Source organism: Phyllostomus discolor, chromosome 9 (genome assembly GCF_004126475.2).
Source record: "Phyllostomus discolor isolate MPI-MPIP mPhyDis1 chromosome 9, mPhyDis1.pri.v3, whole genome shotgun sequence".
NCBI classification, from domain to species: domain Eukaryota; kingdom Metazoa; phylum Chordata; class Mammalia; order Chiroptera; family Phyllostomidae; genus Phyllostomus; species Phyllostomus discolor.
In genome coordinates, this window is record NC_040911.2 from 60,059,397 (window position 1) to 60,070,427 (window position 11,031).

The window sequence follows — 11,031 nt, forward strand, 5'->3', positions numbered from 1 at the left end:
CATCAGGAGTAACAACTTCTGCATCAAAGGGATACCAGAAAGAGAAGGGAGAGAGCAAGAAATTGAGAGCGTATTTGAAGAAATAATAACTGAAACATTTCCTAACCTGCTGAGGAAAAGGACACAAAAGTCCTCTTATAGTGCCTCTTAAAAGGTCTTGAGCACAGACAAACTAGGACTCACTCCCTCTGAGCTCCAGAGCAGTGTCAGCAGCTTGCAAGGCACTGGAGACATATGGACAAGAACTGAATTGTTCAGCATAAGGGTCGGAGCTGGGGCAACAGCTTTCTCTCAGGCAGAAGTGCTGGCCGAGGCTATTGTTCCTTTGATGAGCCCTCCCCCCACAGAGCTGGCAGGCAGGTGCAATATCTGAGAGTCCATCAGCCTGGCTCACACTGTTTGCCCCACCCTGGTGATTCCAACACTCCAGCCCATCCCACACAACATTAGGGCCCACCCAAGCAGTTTGCAGTGGTTTCCCCATACAAGTGGCCTGTCTTGGCTTATGTTTCAACCCTTCTTAAAAGTCTATCAGACAAGCAGGATTTTATTTCAGTAAGCCCCATACATCTCGCTCAATGGCCCCAGGCCCAGCACTAGCAGCAGTTGGCTTTGGTTTATAGTTCAGTTTCACCTGGACACCTCCAAGCCCAGCACAAGAAATAGCCATTGGCAGGTCACATTGCAGCACATGCTGGGCGGCCCCAAGCACACACAGGCAATGGCTGACCTTGACCTGTACCTCCTGGGAGGCTCCAAAGCCAGCACAACCAGTGGACAGCTTCAGACCATGTAAACACACCACCACCTGCCACCTCTACAAGCAACACACTCACGGACACTCAGCAAGCACCAGAGTCCCACTGAAGTAAGCCCTTCTCTGTGGGCTGGGCCCCTGCACAGCTGATACCCATGGTGGTCAGGGCTCGGTGGTCAGTGGCAGCAGCCAGTCCTTGCAGCTGTTTGTTAGGGGGTAAATCCCTCCCACTGATGTGCCAAAAGCAATCAAGGCAAAGCTACAGAAGAAGGGCGTATACAGCCCACAGAGCAGGCACATATTGAGTGCCCAGCTTGGGTGATTGGGGAGGCTGTGTCACTGGACCCTACAGGACTGCGATAATATCAGGCGACTCTACGAAGCCTGGGAGAAGTAGCAGCTTCACCCAATACATAGAAACCAAAACATGTAGGCTGCCAAAATGGGAGGGGTGGGGGTTGGATGGCCCAAAGAGAAGAACAGAACAAAATTCCAGGAAAAGAACTAAACAAAATGGAGACAAGCAATCTACTAGATGGAGAGTCCAAAACACTAAATATATGGATGCTCTATGAGCTTATTGAGAACTTCAACAGGACAGAAAAGGATGAGTCTGAAATGAAAGATACACTAAATGAAATGAAGAAAAATTTATAGGGAATCAACAATATAGTAGATGAAGCCAAGAATCAAATTTTCAATTTGGAATATAAAGAAGAAGAAGATGAAGAAGGAGGCAAAGAAGACAGAGAAGAAGGAGAAGGAAGAAGAAAGAAGCAGGAAGAAGAAGCAACAGGAGAAGAAGAAGAAGAAACCCCAATGAGAACAGGGAAAAAAATCCAAAAGAATAAGGATAGTGGAAAGAGTCTGTGGGACAACTTCAAGCACAATAACATTCACATCATGGAGATGACAGAACAGAGAGAGCAAGAAACTGAAAACCTATTTGAAAAAAATAATGATAGAAAGTTCCCCTAACCTAGTGAAAGGAATAGACATAGGAGTCCAGCAAGTGCAGAGTCCCAAACATAATGAGTCCAAAGAGGCCCACACCAAGACACATCATAATTAAATTGCAGAAGTTTAAAGACACCAAGAGAATCTTAAAAGCAGCAAAAGTAAGTCAGTTAGTTACCTACAAGGGAGCTCCCCATTAGAATGTCAGGCAATGATTCCAGGATGGCTGCAGAGTAGCTAGAAGCCCTGCTCACTTGCTCCCAGACCCAGACAGAACTTGCCCCTGAACTGCAGAGCAATCAACTTGAAAAACCAGTTGAAGTGTAGCTGACCTAAAATTTTATAAACAGGAGCATGGAGGAAGATGGAGGAGACAAAGAGAGGGTGAGCCCTGTCACGCAGGTGTGGTGACTAAGAAGATGAGGTGATATAACAGTAACTAGAGCTCCTTCCCCTGGAGAGTGTGGGGTCTCGACCCCATGCAGTGGTTCTCAATCCACAGCAACGCAGGCAGAAAAGGGAGCTGGCATAGCATGGGATGGTGGGACTCAGTGGGGATTTTATTTGGTCCACCAGGGAGACTCAAAGTGCACCATTCTCAGGAGTGGGCGAGGCCATTTTTACACTAGCTGGGGAAGTTTTCTCTAATCTGTGACAGGTGGACGGGACATGCAGCAGTCGGGAACAGATGAGGGGTTGTTTGATACACCCAGACATGACTTTGAGCGGGCTTTGGGTAGAGAGTCGGTTAGAGTTCAGACCATGTGGCTTGAGGAAGAGGACAGGTGTAGGAGACCATTGTGCATGGCATGGGCCCAGCTCCCACTCAGAGGTGCACTGGACCCACGTCCACGAATAGGTTTTCTTGTGGGGAATCAGGCCTGCTATGTACCCAGGATGCTTTGAGTCTTGCTTTTGCTAAAAATTCTGTCACCCTGAGTTGAGACAGCAAGTGCTTACCGTAACTTCCTAAAATCCATGCTAAACCTTCAACTACTTTTGCCTTTTCATTTGCAAATATCCCTCTTCGGTGATGTGATTAGCAGCATTGGCTCCTTTGTTTTCTGTAAAAGGTAACCACCTAAAGCCAACTGGGACATAGTAAATGAGGACCATCATGTAATGAGACCAGAAAAAGAAATAAAGGCCTGTCGTGGCAGAGGCCGTGGCTTTCTGCTCCCCTTGAGTGCTAAGCTGCCTGCCCTTTTCCCCCACAGGACTTGGTAGTCTGTGTTAATGTCTCTCCCCCATCCACAATGTCGAGGACCCCACAAGCTGGGGTCCGCATCAGACAGGTCTTGACAACCTGGAGTGCATGGGTGGGTGGCACCCCTTCCCCCATCTGCTGAATCACTGGGTCTGCCTGCAGCCTGCCAGTGGTCACCCGAGGCAAAGGGGTATGGTAGTAGGCCAAAATTTTGCCCCCTTCTTCTCAGTCAGAAGCACGGTGGAGTGAGACATTTTGCCAGTTCAGAGACTGAGCAGAGCTGGGAGTTTCTTCCCATCCCTGCTGTCACAGGCCACCCAAGGAGAGATTGGAGTTCCAGGCAGGACTGATTTTTTTTTTTTTGCGATCCCCCTTCTGCTTAGTTAGTCATTGTGGAGTTGTGAGAGAGCCATGAAGAACTGTGTTTTTGTGACTGGCTCCCAGGAAGGCTGCTATCTGAGAGTCCGATGGGTTTGTGCTGCCCTCCCAGCTGCATTGAGGGGAAACAGAGCAAGCCCCCCAGCAAGTTCAGCCCAGTGCAGCCATGGAGAGGAGAGCGAGTGCCTGCACCTGCCCCAAAGTGTGCAAGCACCACCACTGATACTGTTTGAATCACCCTTGCCAGATCCCAGATACCCCTGGTGACTGCACTTCCAAGGGGGAAGGGAAGGGTAAGCACCTAGGAGCAGAGGCATTCAAAGGGCAAGACCTGATGCAGACCCAACCTCTGGGCTCTGGAGGCCCCACCAGCCAGGCTATTAGAAGCTCCACCTTGATAAACACGCCAAGCACCAGGCAGAGACAGTCTGGCACTGGTTGGCAACAGAGATCCTCTCAGGAGACCTGTGACCAGCACAACCAGTGGCCAGCTTTCGACAACACTGGTGCAAGACCCAACGGGCTTCACAAACAGTGTATCCAGAGAATGACAGCAGCAGGCACAACCATCTGGTGAGAACCACATTTTTCTTTCTTAATCTTTTCTTTGTTTTCTTTTAGTTTTTCTTTTCTTCTCTTTCTTTGTTCTGTCATATCTCCCATTCTCTCTTTCCTTTTCTTATCCTATTTTTCTCTTTCTAATTTATTTTCCTGTTTTTCTTTTCCTATTCCTCATTTAATTTAATTTGATTGTTTCCATATATACTTTATTATTATTATTATTTTCTTTCTTCTTCTATCTTCTCACATTCTCTTTTCCATTTCTTTTTTGCTCCTCTAATTGTTTTTGTTTCTTGTCTTTTATTATATATTTTACTTATTATTTTTTGTAGTTTTTTTTGTCTCTTTTTTTATTTTCTGATTCTTTGTTGTTGTTTTTGTTGAGTTGTTTTTTGTTTTGTTTTGCTTTTTTTCTGTTCTGTCAGCACCTGTACAATAGTTTGTACAACATGGTCGAGGCTGAGCCTCACAGTCAACCATCCCAATGGTCAAGCCCATCCATGAACATGACAGCATCAATCAAGAACCAGTTACAACAGGACTGTCCACATAACCCACACAAGTGTCCTTCCTATAGTAGCCAGCTCAGGAGGTGAAGGAGACTGCACCCACTGAGCCCCAAAAGACATGTACCGCAGAAGATCACCCCACGAAATCTGGGAGTCACAGCAGTAATGTTTATAAGAATGCTCAACAACATGAAAAAAAAAAAACAAACCATAGAAACCCTGAATAATAACCAATAGGAACTGAAGAGTAACTTATCTGAGATAAAGAATACACTGGGAGGAATAATCAGTAGATTGGATGAAGTAGAAGATCAAATCAGTGAACTGGAGGAAAAGATAGTAAAATTCATTTAATCAGAGCAGCAAAAGGGAAAAAAAGGATTAAAAAGCAGGAGATAGTTTAAAGGATCTTTGGGACAACATGAAACATAACAATATCCAAATCACAGGGGTACCAGAAGGAGAAGAAAGAGAAGGGACAGGGAACCTATTTGAAGTAATAACGACAGAATACTTCCCTTACCAGGTGAGTTTAAAAAAAAAATCACAAAAGTTCAGAAAGCACAGTGAGTCTCAATCAAGATGAACCCAAAGAGACTCACACCAAAACACATCATAAGATTAAAGACAAAGAAAAAAAATCGTAAAGGCAGCAAGAGAGAGACAGGTACCTACAAGGGAGTTCCCATAAGGCTGTCAGCTGATTTCCCAACAGAAACACTATAGCCCAGAAGGGAATGGCATGAAGTATTCAAAGTAATGAAAAGCAATGATCTGATGCCAAGGTCTTCAGCAAGTCTATAATTTAAAATTAAAGATGAAATAAAGAGCTCCTCAGACAAAAAAAGGCTAAAGTAGTTCATTACCATCAAACAAGCATTGCAACAAATATTAAAGAGACTGCTGTAAGAAGAAATAGAGGGAGGAATATAGGCATAAAAAATGAAAATGGCAATAAATATTTGCCAAAAAAACCCTTAAATGTAAATGGATTAAATGCTCCAGTCCAAAGACACAGAGTAGCTGAATGGATACGCCTACAAGTGACCTACGTCAAAACAACAGATTCATACAGGCTGAAAGTAAAGAGCTGGACATTATATTCAAAACAAATGAAAACAAAACAAAACAAAAGCTGGGCTAGCAATATGTACAGCTGACAAAAATTGGCTTCAAAACACAGGCCATAACAAGAAATAAAGAAGGTCACTATGTAATACTGAAGGGAGTATATCGATCTAACAAGATGATACAACCCTGGTAAACATATATGCAGCCAATGTAGGTGCATGCACACACACACACCACACACACACACACACTCACTACTCTTGGTAGACTTTAAGGGAGAGATTGACAGCAGTAGAGTCATACTATGGGATTTAACACCCCAGTGACATCAGTGGATAGATCTTACAGACAAAAAACAAACAAGGAACAAACAAGGAAACAATGACTTTTTATAACTCACTAGATCAAATACATTTAATTGATATTCACAGAACATTTTATCCCAAAGCAGCAGAACTTACATTTTTCCAAAGTGCAAAGGTAACATTTTCAAAGATAGACCAAATGTTAAGACACAATAAGTCTTAGGAAATTCAAGAAGATTGAAATCATATCAAGCCTCTTCTCAGATCACAGTGACATGAAACTAGAAATCAACTATAGTAAACAAAACCTCAAAAACACATGGAGGCTAAATAGCATGCTATTAAACAATGAATGGATTACCAATAAGGTGAAGGAAGAAATTAAACATGACCTGAAAACAAACAAAAATGAACAACAACAACAAAAAAAACCACAACAAAATTCATGAACAAAGTGAAAGCACTCCTTAGAGGAAAGTTCAGAGCATTACAGGCCTACCTCAAAAAGAAAAAAAAAATCTCAAAAAAAAACCCCTCAAAACAATCTAATGCTATGCTGAAAATAATTAGTAAAAGAACAAAGAGAAAACCCAAGTAGATGGAAAGAAATACGTAATAAAGATCAGAGTGGAAATAAATGATATAGAGACTTAAAAAACAAAATATCAATGAAACCAAGAGTTCCTTCTTTGACAAGGTAAACAAGACTGATGAACCTTTTGCCTGACTCATCAAGAAGCAAAGATAGAGAACCCAAATAAATAAAATCAGAAATAAAAGGCAGTAACAATGGACAGCACAGAAATACAAGACTGGAAGAAAATACTATGAACAACTGTATACTAACAAATTGGAAAACCCAGGCAAGAGGGACAATTTCTTAGGAACATACCATCTTCCAAACTCAATGAGGAGGAATCAGAAAAGCTGAATAGACCAATAATGAGTAAAGAAATTGAAGCTTGGTGGGGGGAGGAGCAAAAACAAAACAAACCAAACCAAACAAAACAAAAACTCCCAGCAAAAAGTCCTGGACCAAATGGCATCACATGCAAATTTTACCAAACATCCAAAGAAGAACTAATACCTATTCTCCTCAAACTATTTCAATAAATTCAAGAGAAGGGAATGTGACCCAGGCATGTGTCCTTTTTACAAGAACAGCATTATTCTAATTTCAAAACTGGATAAAGACACTATAAAGAAGGAAAATTGAAGGCCAATATCCATGATAAACATAGATGCTAAGATCCTCAACAAAACATTGGCAAACTAGTCCTGCCTGGTGTGGCTCAGTGGATTGACTGCCAGGCTGAAAAACGGGAAGGCCATAGGTTTGATGTGCAGTCAGGACCATGCCTGGGTTGTGGGCCATGTCCCCAGTTGGGGGGTGTGTGAGAGGCAATGGATCGATTGTTTCTCCTCCTCTCTTTCTCCCTTCCTCACCCTCTCTAAAAATAACAAACAAGTCTTTTTAAAATTATTAAACCTACTGCACTGTTGGTTGGAAGCAGACCAGTGCAGCCTCTGTGAAAACCGTATGGAATTTCTTCCAAAACAACAATGGAATTGCCTTTTGACCCAGCAATTCCACTGCTTGGATTACACCCTAAGAATCCTAAAACAAACAAAACAACAAAAAATAAATTCTAAAAGAACATATGCACCCTAATGCCTCATAGAAACACCTTTTACAATGGCTAAACTACTGGAAACAGCCTAAGTACCCATTCATAAATGAGCGGATCAAAAAGCTATGGTACATTTATACATGGAAGACTACAGAGCAGAAAGAAAGAAGGAACTCCGCCCTTCACAACAGCATGGATGGATCTGGAGAGCATGATGCTAAGTGAAATAAGCCTGGCAGTGAAAGACAAAAACCAGACAATCTCACCTAAAGTGGAACCTAATCAATGAAACAAACAAGCAAGAAAACTATACCAGAGATATTGAAATAAAGAACAAATGAACAGTAGCCAGAGGTAGGAGGGACGGTGTAATGGGGAAAAGAAGGGGAAGGGTCATCAGGAACATGTATAAAGGAGCCATGGACAAAGCCAAAGGGGCTAGGATTGAGGGTAGGAGGTGGGGGTGGGTGGGGCAGGGGAAAGTGGTGGCAGCTAAGTGGAGACAACTGTACTTGAAAACAATAACAAAATGTATCTTTTTTAAAAAGAAGATCTTATTTGTTTATTTTAGAGAGATGAGAAGTGAGGGAGAAAAAGAAGGACAGAAACATCAATATTTGGTTGCCTCTCACATGCCCCCCACTGGAGACCTGGCCCACAACCCAGGCATATGCCCCGCCTTTGGTTCACAGGCCAGCACTCAATCCATTGAGCCATACCAGCCAGGGCAAAACAAAAACAAAAAACAAAAACAAAAAAAAAAACCCTCTATGAAATTCCAGTTTAATCTCATTAAATGTCATTATTCATCCTATTTGTTTGCTTCTCTCTAGATATACTAGATGTTCCTATATTTGTCTAAACTCTTTGATTACCTTATGAATATTTCACTGTCATTGAATCTGTTATTCACTATTAGGGAAAAATACCAAACGGAATAAAGCAATACATTAAAAAGTTCTTACAACATGGCCAAGTGTCATTTATTATGGGGATGCAAAAGCTGGTACAACACTATATTTGCAAATCAATAAATGTGACCCATCACACAAACAAGTCACATGAACATACAAGTAGATGCATTCAATAATTTCCAGCAACCATTTATGATAAAAACTCTCAGCAAAGTGGGAGTAGAGAGATCATAGCTCAACACAATAAGGCCACATATGACAAACGTAAAGCCAACATAATACTTAATGGGCAAAGCTAAGTGTTTCTCTTAAGATCAGGACAACATGGGATGTATGCTTTCACCACTCCTACTACTAACATAGTACTATGCAAGTCTTAGTCACAACAATCAGACAAGAAGGAGAAGCAAATGGCTTTCAAATTAGAAAGAGGGAAGTAAGATTGTCTTTATTCGCAGAGACATGATCTTTTATGTAGAAAACCCTAAAGACTACACTAAAAAACTCCTGGATTTAATTAAGAAATGAATTTAGTGAACTAGCAAGATAACAACGTAATATCTAAAATCAGTGGCAATTTTATATACCAATAATAAACTCTCAGAAAGAAAACTAAGAAAGCAATCCCATATACCATTCCAGGAAAAAAAAAAAAAGCTACCTAGGAATAAATTTAACCAAGGAGGTAAGAGACCTGTACTCATAAGGCTATAGGACATTGAAGAAAGAAATAGAAAAAGACACACCAAGTGGAAGCATATGCTGTGTTCATGAATTGAAAGAATTAACATCATTAGAATGTCCATGCTATCACAGCAATTTATAGATTCATGTTATTCTTATTAAAATATCAATGGCCTGTTTCACAGATCTCAAACAAATATTGCAAAAATCTATATGGAAATGCAAATGACCACAGATAGCCTCAGAAATGTTGAAAAAGAAGAACAAAATTGGGGAGATCACAATACCTAATATCAAACTATACTACAAAGCCACTGTAATCAACCAGCCTGGTACTGGCACAAAACAACATATAGACCAATGGAACGGAATAGAGAGCCCAGAAATCAACCCACATCTTTATAGTCAACTAATATTTCAGAAAGGAGGCAATGACATATGATGGAGTAATCATAGTCTCTTCAAAAAACAATGTTGGGGAAAATTGGACTGGTACATGCAAAAACAATGAAAATAGACTACCATCTTGCATCATACACATGAATAAACTCAAAATGGATGAAAGACTCAAATGTAAGTCACGAAACCATAAAATTCATAGAAGAAACCATAGGCACTATAGTCTCAGACATCTCGCATAGCAATACGTTTGCCAATGTATTTCCTAGGGCAAGAGAAACAAAAGAGAAAATAAAGAAATGGACTACATCAAACTAAATAGTGTCTGCACAGCAAAGGAAACCATCAACAAAATAAAAAGGAAATCCACTGTGTGGGAGAACATATGTGCCAGTGATATATCAGATAAGGAGTTAATTTTCAAAATATATGAAGAACATATACAACTCAACACAAGGAAGAAAATCAATCCAATTAAAACTCGGCAAAGGACCTAAATAGACACTTCTCCAAAGAGGACATACAAATGGCCAGTAGACATGTGAAATAATGCTCAATGTCACTAATCACCAGAGAGATGAACATTAAAACTACTATGAGCTATCACCTCACACTTGCCAGAATGGCTACCTTTAATAAATCAACAAACAACAAATACTGGCAAGGATGTGGATAAAATGAAGCCTGTGTGCAATGCTGGTGGGAATGCCACTGTGGAAATCTGTATGGAATTTCTTCAAAAAATGAAAACATAATTTCTGTTTGATTCAGCAATCCCACTTTTGGGAATATATCCTAAGAATCCAAATACATCAATCAGAAAGAATATATACACCTCTATGTTCATAGCAGTGTTACTTATAATAGCCAACATCTGGACAAAGCCCAGGTGCCCATCAGTAGATGAGTGGATAAAAAAGATGCAATATATTTACAAAATGGAGTACTACATGGCTATAAAAAGGGAAGAACTCTTACCCTCTGTGACAACATAGATGGACATGGAGATTATTACATAAGGAAAATAAGTCATTCGGAGAAAGGCAAATACCATATGATCTCACTTAAATATGGAATCTAATGAACAAAATAAAACCAGAGGCATGAATACATGGAACAGATTGACAAATCTCAGAGGGGACGGGGGTGAAGGAAACTGGAAGAGATTAACCAGATAACACATATGCACATATGCATAGCTCATGGGCACAGACAACAATATGGTGAAGGCTGGTGGAGTTGGGTGAAAGGGAGCAAAAAGGGGGGGGAAGAGGGGAACATCTGTAATAGTGTCAACAAATATAAAAATACCGTCAGCTGACTGGCCAACAAAAACTTTGCAGGCTGGAAGGGATTGGCATAAAATATTCAAAGTGACCAAAACCAAGGGCCTACAGCCAAGATTACATCACCAAGCAAAGCTATCATTTTAGCATTGAAGAGCTTTCAAGGCAAGAGAAACCAAAGGATTTCATTATGCCAAACCAGTATTATATGGAAGGTAGACAGCTTTCTTTGAGAAGAAGAGGAAAAAAGATGAAAATATAAACAATAAAGTGGCAATAAATACGTATCTATCAACAATTGAATCTAAAAAAAAAAAAAAAAACAAAATAAACAGGCAGAACAGAAAGATACTCAAAATACAGAGAACATTT